The sequence below is a fragment of the Pelmatolapia mariae genome, linkage group LG10_11 (assembly GCF_036321145.2).
Source record: "Pelmatolapia mariae isolate MD_Pm_ZW linkage group LG10_11, Pm_UMD_F_2, whole genome shotgun sequence".
NCBI lineage: Eukaryota > Metazoa > Chordata > Actinopteri > Cichliformes > Cichlidae > Pelmatolapia > Pelmatolapia mariae.
This window is the reverse complement of record NC_086236.1, coordinates 69,103,881-69,119,319: the sequence shown is the minus strand read 5'-3', so window position 1 is coordinate 69,119,319 and position 15,439 is coordinate 69,103,881.

Below are 15,439 nucleotides of genomic sequence, written 5' to 3'. Positions count from 1 at the left end.
TGCAACCTCTTAGTTCGTCCTCTCTACAGAATAAGCTCTTTTAACTCATCTTTAAGGCCACCCTCTGTTTTAATCCAAATCTCATCTGATTGGCTGTCCCTGACAAAAATCAGGTTTTAACAGCAGGTTGGTGGGGCCTCTGTGCCCAAAGCCAGAGCTGTATTAAAGATATCCTCTCTGCCCGAGATCAAACGGAGCCAAGACTAAAAAAAGCTGTCTTTAATCGAGCATGTAGAGCAGTCTGAAACCTGAGCGTTTGACTTACAGAGACTACATTCACATAACACTGACCTCATTACTGTGAACTTTGGCCCTGTTTAATAAGAGTACCCAGTACCCACTGTACCCAGAGTTGGTTGTAATTTTTTAGTACATTACTGTACTACCATGAATTCAATACTTATATTACAGTTACAATTATGTCATTTGTCACATTACAAAGGTTCTTCCGTTATACAGAAATAACTGTGGCAGAGGGAAAGCGGTGAAGCAGCTTTTGAGGAATGGAGATACGGACATTACTTTTATTTTTATTGCATAAGAGCACAATAGTAAAGTCCAAGCTGAAGCTAACCAAGAACCCAGAGTGATGTTAAAGCTGAGCACATGCAGACCCCAGCCCAGCAGCCAGAGCTTGATCTTTAACAGGTAACAAAGGCCCCAATGAGCAGTCAGGCTGCAGCCTCCATTTCTATCTGTTCATGTTTCTAAAGTAGAATCACTGCAGCGATTGCTTTGAAGTCTTTTTGCTTTTCGTTGTCGGCTTTGTGATCACACGTAAAAACTAAAAGAAAGAATCTATGTGTGTCCTCATTGGAATATGGATTTGTGTTGCTGTGTGACACTGTAGCTTAAGGTTTATATTGTTATCTGGTGATTATAAGACATTGCGTTTCAGGCCATTTTATGCAGTAACGAGGAAGCGATGTAACAAATTACTTTCACTGCATTACTTGTAAGAAAAGCAATGACCCCAACACTGGTTGTATCATTGTATATATCAGCGTAACACACACCTTGAGCACAACTGAGCTCTAAAAATTTGAGCCAGAAAGAACAAGACAAAAAACAACAGCAGCCTGCATGTACAAACCAAACATTACATTAATGTACCAAATGTGTGTGTTTTTAATTTTTTCTTCAAACAAAAAGATCATCTAAGTCAAGAAGAGTAAGCTGCTCCATCTCAGTTTACACAGATAATTATTCATAACTCATTTTCTCTTTACATGTTGTCAAAGTAGAAAAGTAAATGTCTGTGTACCTTTCTGTCTAATGCATTAAACAAGAACAGGGATTACAGTGGAGAAAGAGTAAGTTTAGTGGCAAAAATGAAGAGGCAGAATTCATCCGTCGTAGATAATCTTCATCTACTGTCTCAACCACTGACAGTCTGACCTGGCTGAGACTGTGTCAGGACACCTGACTGACAGGCTTTGACCTGAGGACGGCCAACCTGTCATCCTAGTTTTAGCTCGTCTTTACTAGACCGAGGCAGCTGAGGGGGAGCATAAACCTAGTTAGTAGATTCACAAAGAGGCTGAGAGAAGAGTGACTCCCACACCGTAAAAAAAAAAATCCTAAAAAAACAGTAATATTCCGGCAGCTGGGGCGCCAAAATAATACCATAAAATAACAGAAAATAACTTTCTCATAAAAATACGGTTATTTTCAGTAATGACAATACAGTTTGTTGCCCTAATTTTACATGGGATTTTGCCTTTTTCAAGTGCTTTTAAACATTAAATTAGGAACATTTTAATGTGATTAAACAATGAAATTACCCATAAACAAGGTCAATGAATGCGACAATATGAATAATAATACTTAAATGTACAGAAATATACAGTCAACAGTTGGTTTAAATAATAATGGATTGCCTTCATATAGCGCTTTTTGAGACCCTCAAAGCGCTTTACAATTCCACTTTATAATTCCCCTCTGGCCATCACCAGTAGGTGGAAGGTGAAGTGTCTTGCCCAAGGACACAACGATCGAGAGTGTCCGAGCCGGGGCTCGAACCGGCAACCTTCTGATTACAAGGCGAATTGCCAACTCTTGAGCCACGATCGCCCTAAATAATAATAATAATAATAATTATTATTTGATGTAAAAAAAGTTTCTAAGAATCATTTTATATATTTTTCCATAGCATTACATTTGAATTTAACAGTTCAATCTTTCAAATAATGGACAAATATTTGTGAAATTATGATACATTTGTGAATGTATTTTAACAATCTAAATATGCATATGTACAGACAAATACATTTAAAAAACAAGAATATTATGTTTTATTACATTTACAGTGATTTTACGTTAATTTACATTTGAAATGTAAAATCACAGTCTATTTATGTAAATTTAATGATATTCTAGAAGAACAGTACAAAACTGTAAAATACACAGTAAAATACTTTTATATTACAATTTTTTTTTACAGTGCAGAATCGCTTAGTTCTTAAGACTGCACTGTTTCCCATTGGAAATAAGGACAGAAAAAGGCAATAAATACAAAAGCAGACGTTAAAAGCGTCCTTTAGAAAACTATTTCTGTTATGTGTATGGCTGTAACATCATTAGACTTTTTAAATTGTTCATTACATCAGTACAAAGAAATGGCACAGAGCAGTGACAATGTCTTTATAGTAAAGCTTATGTAAGGTGGCACCAAACAAATAACTTTTGAGGGAGGAGTACTGCAGATATTTCTGGTTATGGAACAGCGATCCACCTCTCACACAGACATTTCATGGAGAGTTTCTAGGTATTCTGAAACCTATGTATTGTCAAGGATGTCACCAGTTGTAATCTATGGGACACAGCTAATGAAGGCTGATTGGACAATTCTGTTCTCTCTATTAAAGAATAGATAAAAGATATAAACTATGGAACAGGACAAACTAACGTGATGGTTTTGTTTTATTTTATTTACTAGATAAACCAAATGCATATTAATTCAATAAAAAGCAAGCTTTCATTTCTGATGATGCCCAAATACGAGACCATTGAGCGATTTAACAGGGCAGCACACAGTGGAACATAAACAGAGTGTGGTGAGAAGTTCATAACCACTCATCGTGGCCATGAATTTCATGGTAATTTTGGGCTTTTAAAGACTTGTTTGAACTGTTTTTTCTAAGTTTTTTTTTTTTTTTTGAAGGGGGCTTGAATGGTTGTAGCATACATCTAATGACTTTAACAAACAAGGGTTTTATTTATTTCATTATTTTGTTATTTAATTATTTATTTTTCTACACAGAGTCAAGTATACATACGGGTTCAAATATATGCATACACACTTAAATATTTTACCAAGTGATTTTGAAGGTTCTCCTATGTCTTTTTACTTGATAAGGCAAAAGCCTTTTAACTTCTGTAATATTTAAAGAAATTAGTTTACTGCTGAACTGTATATAACCATCATCCTTAACATTACATTAATTATCATTTCATCAAAGTGTTTATTGAAGCTGCTGGCATTATGTTATAAGTTATATTATAGGGGTTATCATAATCAAATATTAACATGTTTATTACAGGTGCAGTTATAACTACTTTAAAATGATTGAGTTAATATATAAATATCATAACTCATAGCCTGAGTATATTGTTACAGTAAAATAGTAGCTGAGCAAAGGCCTGAATGTATTCAGCTTCTTGTGGTATTTGAGTTTGCTTAGTTACAGGTGACGAAAGGATGTCCAGTCCAGGGGGACCTCAAAGCCCTGAGATTTTCACCATATTTGGATGGATGGGGAACTTCTGTGTCTGCAGTTATCTCTTAAAATACATGAATGTTCTGTACATGCAAATTATGTGACTGTAAACGCAAGAGGGGGCGTTACAATACCCTGATGGGATAAAAGCAATCTAGAGTGTATTTTGGGTAGAGATGTACAAATGATGTTTTGCAGTTTACACCTCTCCACGCTGCGTGCATTCATTAAAATCAATTGTTTGACCGACCTCTTCTGGACCATCATTGTTTTACTCTCGTCCTCAATTTCGAACCCGTAACACTTCTCATTAGTGGTCATGCTCGACAACAACTGGTAGTTTCTAAGAGCGTGTTTGACTGAAATTCACAGTTGGCCACATGGACAAGCCAAATACTGTCAGGAGAAATGTTTTATGGTCATGTGAGACAAAGAGCTTTGTGCTAATGACAAGAGTGACAAATATGGGAAAAAGAAAACTTTTACAAGACTGCATACAGTCCTGCATCTTAAAACTATGTACAACCTTATGGCATCCACGTGAATTAAGAAGGTATGTAACAGCCAAGTGCTCCTAATCAAATGCACTTGATAAATTAATCATCTGCAAGCATAAGCACCTATATAAAAGCAGAGGTTTTGGCAGGTGGTCTTGAGCTTTCAGGTGAGTGTTAACCCAATCCCACAGTCTTCCTAGGAATGGCTGTCCCAGCAAATTCACCCTGTGGTCAGACTGTGCAATGCCCAGAGAGACGGGAACAAATAATAATAATAATAATAATAATGAAAAGATTTTTTTAAACCCAGCTCATGTCATCACCTCAGCTATACCCCAGATGCTGCAGGACTCAGTTAGCATGTTAAGTATTAAGGTTCATGACAGTACAGTAAGAATAAGCCAGGAGAAAGCCTCTTCTTTATAAAAAGAACATGGCAGCACTACTTAGGTTTAGAGAGTTGCATCTGAATAAACCACAAGACATTTGGAACAATGTTCTTTGAACAGACAATACCAAAGTAGAGAGGTTTGACTATAATACACAGCTCCACATTTGGAGAAAACTAAAAACAGCAAATCAGTCCAAAAACCTCACATCAAATATCAGCATGATGGTGGAGCTGTGATTATGCAGCAAGACAAAATCTTAATTGAAACTCAATGAAACCAGGAATCAGAAACTTAAAACACCAAAACAGCAAATCAATTGAAGCAGGGAGCTAAAAAAAACAAATTAATATAAACTACAAGCCAAATAAGTCCATAATAACTGAAGCTAAACATTAGTAGAATGATCATTAACCTCCTAAGACCCGAACTCTTCCGCGGCATGCATTTTTAATTTCTCTTTGATATTTGGGCTGATTGGGGATTACCAGATTTTTTTTAACCTAATTTTTGTTTCTAAGAAAAATGAGAGCCACATATGAGGATATTCATTTAAAATTTCGATTGAACAGTAGCAGTATAATGTCCTTCTAAGTGGATATCAGGCCCTTGTAGAGCAAAATTGAGCATTTTGGTCTAAGTAACCCAAAATGTGATGTCCACATATGTGGACGCCAGGTCCTAGGAGGTTAAATAAAAAAACAAATCCAAACCTCAACATGACAAAATCAACCTCCAAAAGTTGATTCTGTTCATCTGGACGTAGCGTTTTGTGGGAGAAACGTTTCGTCACTCATCCAAGTGACTTCTTCAGTCTCAGCTGACTGCAGGTTTCCCCAATCTTATAAACAGTACATTTGCATAATGACTGAAACCAGCCCACTGAAGGAACAATGGGCTGTGAGGTCAGTTCCTTCATCATAATTATGCAAATTCTCATGACCATTGATCAACAACCACTGACCAAAACCCACTGATCAAAGACCACTGATCAATGGCCATGAGTACCATTCACAGAGAGTTGGGGAATGGCTGCAATCACAGCATTGTAAGATGGCGACAGATGTACCCTTAGGCCCCCTCCTCGATTCAGAGATGGTCTTTCCCTTTTCACGTAAATGGCCTCCTTGACTCCGCGCTCAAACCAGCGTTCCTCCCTGTCCAGGATGTGTACATCCTCATCATTGAAAGAGTGTCCACTGGCCTGTAGGTGTAAATAGACTGCAGAGTCCTGGCCTGACGAGGTAGCTCTTCTGTGCTGTGCCATCTGCTTTGCCAGAGGTTGTTTGGTTTCCCCGATGTATAAATCCTGGCAATCCTCCTGGCACTTAACAGTGTACACTATGTTACTCTGTTTGTGTCGGGGGACCCGATCCTTGGGGTGGAACAATTTTTGGCACAGCGTGTTTTGGGGTTTAAAAGCCACAGAGACCCGGTGTTTAGAAAAAATGCGTCTCAACTGCTCCGATACTCCTGACACACATGGGATCACTACAGGTTTTCACTTAGGCAGCATTGTCCTTCTCTCCTGGATCGGCTGGAGCTTTCTTTAGGTGCCTTTCCCGCTTTGACAAAAGTCCAGCTGGGATAACCACATTTACTCAGGGCCTTCTTGATGTGCAGTTCTTCTGCCTCCCTGGCCGCTGTGTCAGTGGGGATGGTGTTCGCTCTGTGTTGTAGCGCCCTAATGACACCCAGTTTGTGCTCCAGTGGATGATGAGAGTCAAACCTTAAATACTGATCCGTATGCGTAGGTTTACAGTACACGTCTGCTTTTAGATGTCCCCCATTACTGATGGAAATCTTACAGTCTAAGAAGGCTAACCTGCTACTTTTCATATCCTCCCTGGTACATCTGTCGCCATCTTACAATGCTGTGATTGCAGCCATTCCCCAACTCTCTGTGAATGGTACTCATGGCCTTTGATCAGTGGGCTTTGATCAGTGGGCTTTGGTCAGTGGTTGTTGATCAGTGGTCATGAGAATTTGCATAATTATGATGAAGGAACTGACCTCCCAGCCCACTGTTCCTTCAGTGGGCTGGTTTCAGTCATTATGCAAATGTACTGTTTATAAGATTGAGGAAACCTACAGTCAGCTGAGACTGAAGAAGTCACTTGGTTGAGTGACGAAACGTTTCTCCCACAAAACGCTACGTCCAGATGAACAGAATCCACTTTTGGAGATTTACTTACCTGGATGATTGAGCATGCATCAAGACGAAGAAAAAAATTAACAACTTCAAGCACTAGAAAAGTCATTAAACGCATTAAAAAAAGAAGCAAAAACAAATTCAGCAAAACCCAAGACTATGACTATGTACGTCAGTATCATGGTAAAGAACCACTTGAGTAGCATTTTGCAAATTGATGTCCCACTCTGCTTTTAAGGGTAGGTAAGGTTAAGTCCCCAGATATCCAAAGGAGGTCAGAATACAAAGATTGGTCTATCAGGTCCCAGGAACCACGCTGAGATGGTTCAGTGATTTGGAGGGATGTCTAATCTAGACTGATATCTCTCTGTACGGTCATTTGGGGCACATCCACCTGGTTTAGGGACCCAGAACATGCTGGAAGGAAAACATATCTCACCTCGCTTAGCAGGCACTTATTGAAATTACCAAGGAAGATCTAAAGCATGAAGCAGAAGGATATTTAGGCTAACCTGCTTATCCTGAGGACATAACACTTGTGTGCCAACTCTCTTTGCTGAAGTTGCACAGAACAGTAATGAGATTTCAATGTGTAGTACAGTTATGTGAAAATAATGCAAAGCAATCAAAATTATCTATTCTTTGTGACAATGGGTTAATAGGAAAATATATTAGAAGATACCATAACTGATGATACTGACTAATACAGTAAATAACTAATAAAACGGTCAAAATCTGTGTTAAAAAATCTTTCCGATATCAGACGAGAGGGATACACAATTATGGCCAAAATAATTATCACAGTTATTCTCATCCATTATTCACTGATTTTTTCGCCTGCAACGTTTTACATATAGCCATTTATGCACACACACACACACACACACACACACACACATACACACAATGTGTTTTTAGACATTTGACCTGTGGTCAGTGGTTTAGGGAGCACTCGATTTTTCTTTTGTTTCACAATTTTAAATTACTTGAATGCAGTTATTTTAAGCTGCAAATATTTTGCCTTTGTTTCTGGCATTAGACAATTACTTTTACAAAGGTTTTCATTCTTTATTGACACTGAAGTTCATACTTTTTGGTTGTTTCTGTGCTTTGTCTTTTTGCTCTTTGACTGTAGTTAACTAGCATATGGATTTGTATGTGTATGTGCTATTAATTTATGCAACTTATGATGAACTTATGTACTTCTGTCCTTCTTTGCCAGGAAGGACAGAGATTTTTATTTTTCCTCGTTAAATAAAGGTTAAAAAATGTCTATTAGCATAGCATGCAATTTTAAAATCTTGGTAGGCTAAAATCGTGATGAAGTTTAAAATGTGATTAAATACGCAGGTGTAACTGATGGATATGGCTTGCCACCATGGTATAGTCAGCTCAAAGTGGCAAACTGTGGCTAAAAATGAAGCCATGGCATACACTGTAGTTCCACTATGGCCACTCCAGGTCTTTGCTATTAGTGCTTCATGGAATATTTTTTATCTATATTATCTTAGCAATAACATAACAAGCTATAAGGTAGAGAGAGTCCAAGAAATCCGTACTTCAATCTCGGTGAGTTACATTTTAGCAATCTGTCATTTTGGAGTAATTCAGCAATTGGAGTCTGCAAACCAGGCCTGCTCCGATCAGCTAACAACTCAGCACTCCACCCTCTCACTCAAATACGGTAACATGGTGTTCCAAAAAAAAAGTCCAGAAACCCGTGGCTGATGTGTAAGTTCATGGTTATGTCCATCTTTTATATACAGTCTATGGTCAGCTGGTAGCAGGCCTTAGAGGAATGCACATCAGTCTGACTGACAACCAAGAGGTGGTGAGAAAATCAATAAATAGAGCTTGTATAGATGCACAGACAGGTCTTTGTAAGGCGCCCTGCCCCGTAAGCCCTGTGTTATCTTGAAACATGTCAAAAGAAAACATTTCTGCATAGTCACAGACTAAATGTTGCATCCTATGTATAGGTTTTTCTCACAAATAATATCTGGATGTAACAACACTGTAATCAGCGTTTAAATTAGCAACTGAAATTTATTAAATACATTTCACAGTTATTCTAACTAATTACAATTAAATTGAGTTTATACTTGGGACTAGTATATAAATAGAACTAGTTGTTGCCCAACACTATCATATCACTTATTTGAGTATAGGATGCATGTAAACTTATATAGCGCAACAAACGTTACCTGGTTTAAGAAGAAGAAGTAAAACCTAGTCTGGTCTATTTACCACAAGGAATAATGACATTTGAGCTGTCTGCTCCTGTTTGCCAGATAAGAGCCACAGAAATGCAACATTTCAACCAGGAATTAACTAAATACAATGATTTTTCACATTATGGTCTATGTTTCTTTTTCTCCGTCTGCTTGAGTTAAAGACATTTTTTTCAGTGCATAATAAATGTCAAATCTTAGCAGATAGTGGCACACATGACAGGGAACTTTAGGGGACAGTGCAATGACTTTTATTGTACTCAAGTTACATAGAGTAGACTTTTAGGTGTTTAAAATAAGTTGACAGCATAACAGTAGTGTTCAAAGTGTCAGCTATGACGTAGCCTCTGTCACTGCTATTGCCATTAAATGTCAGCTGTGAGCAGCGCAGTGGAATCAGTCAGCCAGATGGAGAAAAAAAGATAAGATGGGGCAGATGTGTGTGAAACTGGCAGGCTGAAAATTCACCACCAGCCACCACCTAAATGCTGCCAGACTAATCTTCATCAGTAAATGACAAATGCATCTACTCTACAAATCAGATCTGTCATTTATCTAATTACTGACGGGCCATCCTTCCATCAAAAAATCTCATTTGTAAAGTAGACAGAGTAGTGAAAGTAGCAACCTTTATCTCCAATCCACCCTCACAAAAAAAACAACCTGCCTTCAGAAAGTAATCACAGGAAAACAGCAGCCCAGCAGTCTGACAACACATGGCTCAACACATCGTATCACAACACAATCAACACTTAGCTTCAGTAACTTGCCAAGGACAGACTGACTGAAATTTGAATGGCTTGTCAGACCATTATCTAGCTGCCAACTTCAATCGAGGCGTGCCTTTAAAAGACGCTGGATTTCCCCCTCCATTCATCAATAATGGCTGTCCTTATTTGAGACTTCTTTTCAATGACTGACATTAAAATAATGCACGGTGTGTCCTTACTTCATTTTTCTATAGGTCTATTTGGTCAAGGCTCTGCTGTCATGAGAAAACAATAGCAGGCATCTATGTAGTTCTCTCTGAATACAAATGATTCTTTATTATGCTGTTGGGTTTGGGGTTAAGTTCGTTGAGAGCTCTTGGTCAGATGTGGGTAGGGATGAGAATTCTATTCTTTTATCAATTCTCATTGGCTCCCCTTTACGAGTCATCACCAAGACTTAGCAGCATATCAAAGACATTACATTTGTGCAAATTAATTGCATGCTGTGTGGTCAAATGTTTGTGCATGGAGGTATTTCCCCTCTTTGTTATCAGTGTTGGGGTCAGAAAGTATTACACATATTATACAGTCATATTAAACACTCTTCCTAAAAGTAATGCATCACACTACTTAATTACTTCCAGGAGAAAGTAATTTGTCACTTTAAAAAAAAATAATAATTTTTTGGTTTTCTCTGTAAAATGACCTGAAACATATGATCTCATAATTACCAGTTAACAATTTAAACCTATAGGCTAGTGGCCCACACACCAACACAAATCCCTATCCTAACGAGGACACATATACCATATTTCTCCTAGTATTTAGGTATAAACACAAAGCAGACATCAGAAAGCAAAGATAAAAACCAGCACAAAGAGACTTTAAAGCGGTTACCACAGTGATTTTGCTTTAGAAACATGAACAGGTCGGCTTTCATTCAGCTTTAACATCACTCAAGGTTCTTGGCTAGCTTAGCGTTAGCATGCTGTCTGTGCAGATGTTTGCACAGAGCCGAAGTTGTGTTAGCAGCTAATTTTGGCTTTAATTTCAGTTATATGTAGTAATGTAGTAGTAATGTTCAAGTGCACAGTAGTCATTATTCAGCAATTACCTACATGTTGGAATGTTTTGGCAGCTGCCATATTAGTTTTTTGGGCCAAAGTTTCAATACGAGAGTGGATTTATCAGCTAATGCTAGTTAGCTTGGTTAGCAAATACAATACTCACCAAATCTGGAACTCAACCTTCCTGGATGGTCTATCTTCATCAACACATGATGTTTTATATATATTATCCATTACAAATGATAATATAGGTAAAAAACTATCCCACATTGACTTACATTATACTTTTATAAATATAGAATTATTTAAGCTTTTTGTTTGTTTTTTAAGCAGTCACGGATTAATTTGATTTTCACTTCGTTTGCTTCCAGTTTACCACTGGACCTTAACTGGTTAGGTTCAGAAACTAAGAGGTTCTTTGTTAGACTAGACACTGAAGACCACCTGATTAGGTTTATTTTCTAAAAACTACCTGGTTAGATTAATGGAAAGAAGGTGGTTTAGGTTAAAGCATGCCCCATTTACATCAGTAACCCTGTACTGAAAATGTTGGCAGTGACAGCGCTGTCTCACAGATGCTATTAATGTGGTGTATCATGTACCTTTGATGGCGGTACCCTTTCATGTAACTGAGACACACCACCTGCTTTGATAAAACAGCATTCAACAGCATTGGACACCCCAGGAATGGGAATGGGCAGATCAGACTGAACAATTAGTTTTTGGAAATAATGAAAAGACAGATGAACAGTGAGGAATTATGCTGTTTGAGGCACGTTTATTATGAGACATTTGTAATTATTTGCTTTGACATATGAATTTTGAAACTGACCCAAAATGTATCTTTTTAAAAAACAAACAAACAAAGAGCATAAAACATTGCTTTTTTTCTAAACATACTGAGTTTTCAATACCAAAAAAATACATTTTTGACAGAATGTCCCTTTAAAACAAAACAGAGCGCACATGGTGTACTTTAATGTTCTTCCAAAGCAAAATGAGAAGGCAAAATGAGAAGCAATAACAGAACTGCATGAGTAAGAGACTGAAGCCATTATGATTATGAATAAATCCAGCATTCACAATAATTCACCTTTCAGTTAGATGAGGTATTTTTGTCATAATTTCTTCACTCAAGGCTGTTATCATATGCTCTAGTCTCATCTAAAGAACTAACTACTGCTTGAGTAATTTTTTGATGAAGCCTTTTTTATTCCTGTCATCTTGTCAGATATTATGGACAAATTGCACCATCCAGTTCTTATAACTGTAAAATAATTGAAATAACTTAGATAATGAAAATAATATTAGACAATTTGTTCTGCATAAACCTGTTTTTCTAGATAAGAAGGGCACATGGCCTCAAAGGAGACCTATAATCCTTTCCTTATTTTCTGACATATGTATAATAATATATGGTGGACATTCACATTAAACCAGAGCTTAAAATGTAAGTAATCACCATGAGCCAATCAGGATAATGTTGGTTTAAAGAGAGAGGCACTAAACGTGCTTGTTTTAGTCAGAAGATGAACTGAGGTGCTGAGGGTCCAGTGTGAGATAAATAAAGATTTTTCTAAAATGCGAACCATATAATCTAATCTTGAAGAGTCCAAAAATAAATATATGGAATTAGAAATGAGCATATTTGGTTCCCATATAAAACAGCTTATTCTGTGCACATGTTACTGTGCCTGCATCTGAAATTAAATATACTGACACGGTATATTTTTATAATGTACACCCACACACAAAAATCATTTGTGTACATGTTTATGGCCATCTGTAGGCTTAATGTAGCAGATTTTTACATGAGGTGCTCCTGACGTGACAGGTGCACACTGCATTTTTTTTTTATAGTGGTTTCTTTATTTTAGACTAAATATTAAATGTATTTATAAGTTATCATTTATTTTTATCAATGTATATAAATTATAATTATAATAATTGATATAAATACATAAAATAATTACTTCTAATCCACATATGGAAATAATTTGGCAAAATGTGCATTACTCTCAGATCACACAATACTTTTCTACAACAGACTACCTTATTCAAGCTTTATTGTTCAATCTGCTGTTAATTCACCATTAGCTCGGTGTTTCTTAAAGTTATGTTTAATTATTCCTTAGTGCTACCCTACACTGTTTGCCTCAACACAGTTTCCGTATCGGGATTTGGGGTTTCTTTTCTCAAAAGAATGCAGGATAATCAGTACTGAGGCCACGTGTGCGGGTGGGTGATTATATTTATTTGCAATATAAGGCTTACTGCATGCGATATAAATAAAAAAAAAAACATGTGTAACACATTTCTTTATAGGTGTTCTCTTTTATGATTTAATTGCAGGTATAATTTATTCTGTGAGGAGATAAATATGTTTTTTAATTGTGGAAACTCAGCCTGCTCGTTGTTGCAGTTTGACAAGCAGCAGGTAGATGTGGAGAAGAGAGGAGATGATTGAGATAATGGCAGAGAAAATAAAATCACTCAGCAAGAGATTACAACTATTAAAATTGATTTATCAAAAACAATACACCAAAAAAAATATTGTTGCACTTTTGGTAGTGAAAAATCATTACTCGAGGAGTCCATGCAGCAGGTTATTTGGGAATCAGGGAGAAGTACAAGATGAGGATTTTCATAACAGTATGACATCATCAGGTTACAGACCCCCCTCGGTACAAATGCTTGATGGACCCTCGCCAACTTGTTTTGAGGATCAGACTTTTTCTTTCTTTCTTCAGTAATCAGATATATCATACGGGAATGTGTGCATACATGTCTACAGAGTAGTTCAAAATTGTGAGACACTACAGTGCAATTTCACTAAAACCTTTAAAGTACCTTATATTAAATGGAAATTTAAGCTGTCAGAGCTTCATTAAAATAGCTTCAATCAAATAGACTAAAAATGATGCTGAAACTAAAGTGAAACTTTCAAAAAGTAAAGATTAAACTCAGATCACAAGCTGACATTAAAGTGAATTATAAACGAAATAAAAGTGAAAACTAACTGGAAAATAACTGATTTAGAAATGAGAAAATCAATTACTATTTGGGATTATAAATTAAAGCAGTACTTTTTAAACCTTTTTGTTAGGTTCTCTTTTCCACCTTTGGTGAATGGATCCACTCCATCATAGTCATCGGTGGGAAGCCACTGAGCAAAGTAAATTCACTTAAGTAGCAAGACCAACTTTTTAATTTACTTTAAATTTGATATGTAACCCTTTTTGGTTTCATAAATTATGCTCAGTTGATACTAAGGTGTCCAAAGTGTGCCAACAAAACACACTCTAGACCAGCGATACCCAACCCCCGGGCTATGGACTGGTACCGGTCCGTGAGTCGTTTGGTATCGGGCCGCGAGAGTTGTGGCTCGGGTGTGAACTTTATGGTTTTCAGGGTTTTTATCGTTAACTCAGTTTCCCTGGGTCTTTTCCCGTGTTGTAGTTGTGTGTCTTATTTTGAAAGTAATATTTTCACGCTACCATAGCGACCAGAGAGCATGATGTAACTCTCAATGTTGTTGGCGTATTTCAGGAGGACGCTGCTAATAAAGTTATAAAATTACACAGTGAATTTATTATTATATTTACAAAATACCACAGTTTTTGTCTTGGTCGTATCATTTTATTTTATTGTATTTATCTGCGACACCTTAAAGGCTGGTCCGTGAAAATATTGTCTGACATTAAAGCTGTCCATGGCGCAAAAAAGGTTGGGGACCGCTACTCTAGACCATTACACCACCAGCAGCCTGAGGTGTTCATAACAGGCAGAAAGGATCCATGCTTTCACCTTGTTTACTCCAAATTCGGACCCTACCATCTGAAAAAATCTAGACTCAATAGATCAGGCAACAATTTTTCAGTTTTCTCTTATTCAGTTTAGGTGATTCTGCATGAAGCCTCAGTAGTGTCAGTTTCCAGTTCTTAGATGATGAGAGTGGCACCTGGTGTGGTGTTCAACTGGTTGTGTGCTCAGAGATGCTCTTCCGGATACCTTGGTGGTAACAAGGGGTTATTTGAGTTACTGCTGCCTTCCTATCACCGTAAAGCAATCGGCCCATTCTCCTTTGAGAATCCCTTCCCTCTGGATATTTTTTTCTGATCTTTCTCTATATAAAATAAAGATCTTTGTGTGGAAACCAGTAGATCAGAGGTTTCTCTAATACTCAGATCATCCATTCTGGTTCCAACCATGTCCAATTCAGAGTCACTTATCATTCTGATATTAACTTCAGCAGGTCATTGATACAATGTTTAAATACCTTAATGCATTGATTTGACTGGCTGATTAGATGGTTGCATTAACAAGGAGTTAAACAGGTAACCAAATAGAGAGGGCACTGAGTGTAACTGCCAGCCACTAAGCACTTACTGAGACAATAACGCAGATTTTAAAAAACACAGTAACGGTGGAATAGATTCAGCCATTGCCATGAGCTGGTGCAAAATTTTAATACCAGAAAATCTTATTAGGATATCAATCAAGATAGTTTAATTTAATTATTGATCAAGATATTAAATTTTGGTTGTGCATAGATTTTAATCAAATTATGCACAGATTTAATTACATTTTTCAAGAAATAATAACATTACTGGGTGCTACAATCCAATATTTGGAAAAATCTAACAGTACAAAGGTGGCTTTGATCAGACCATC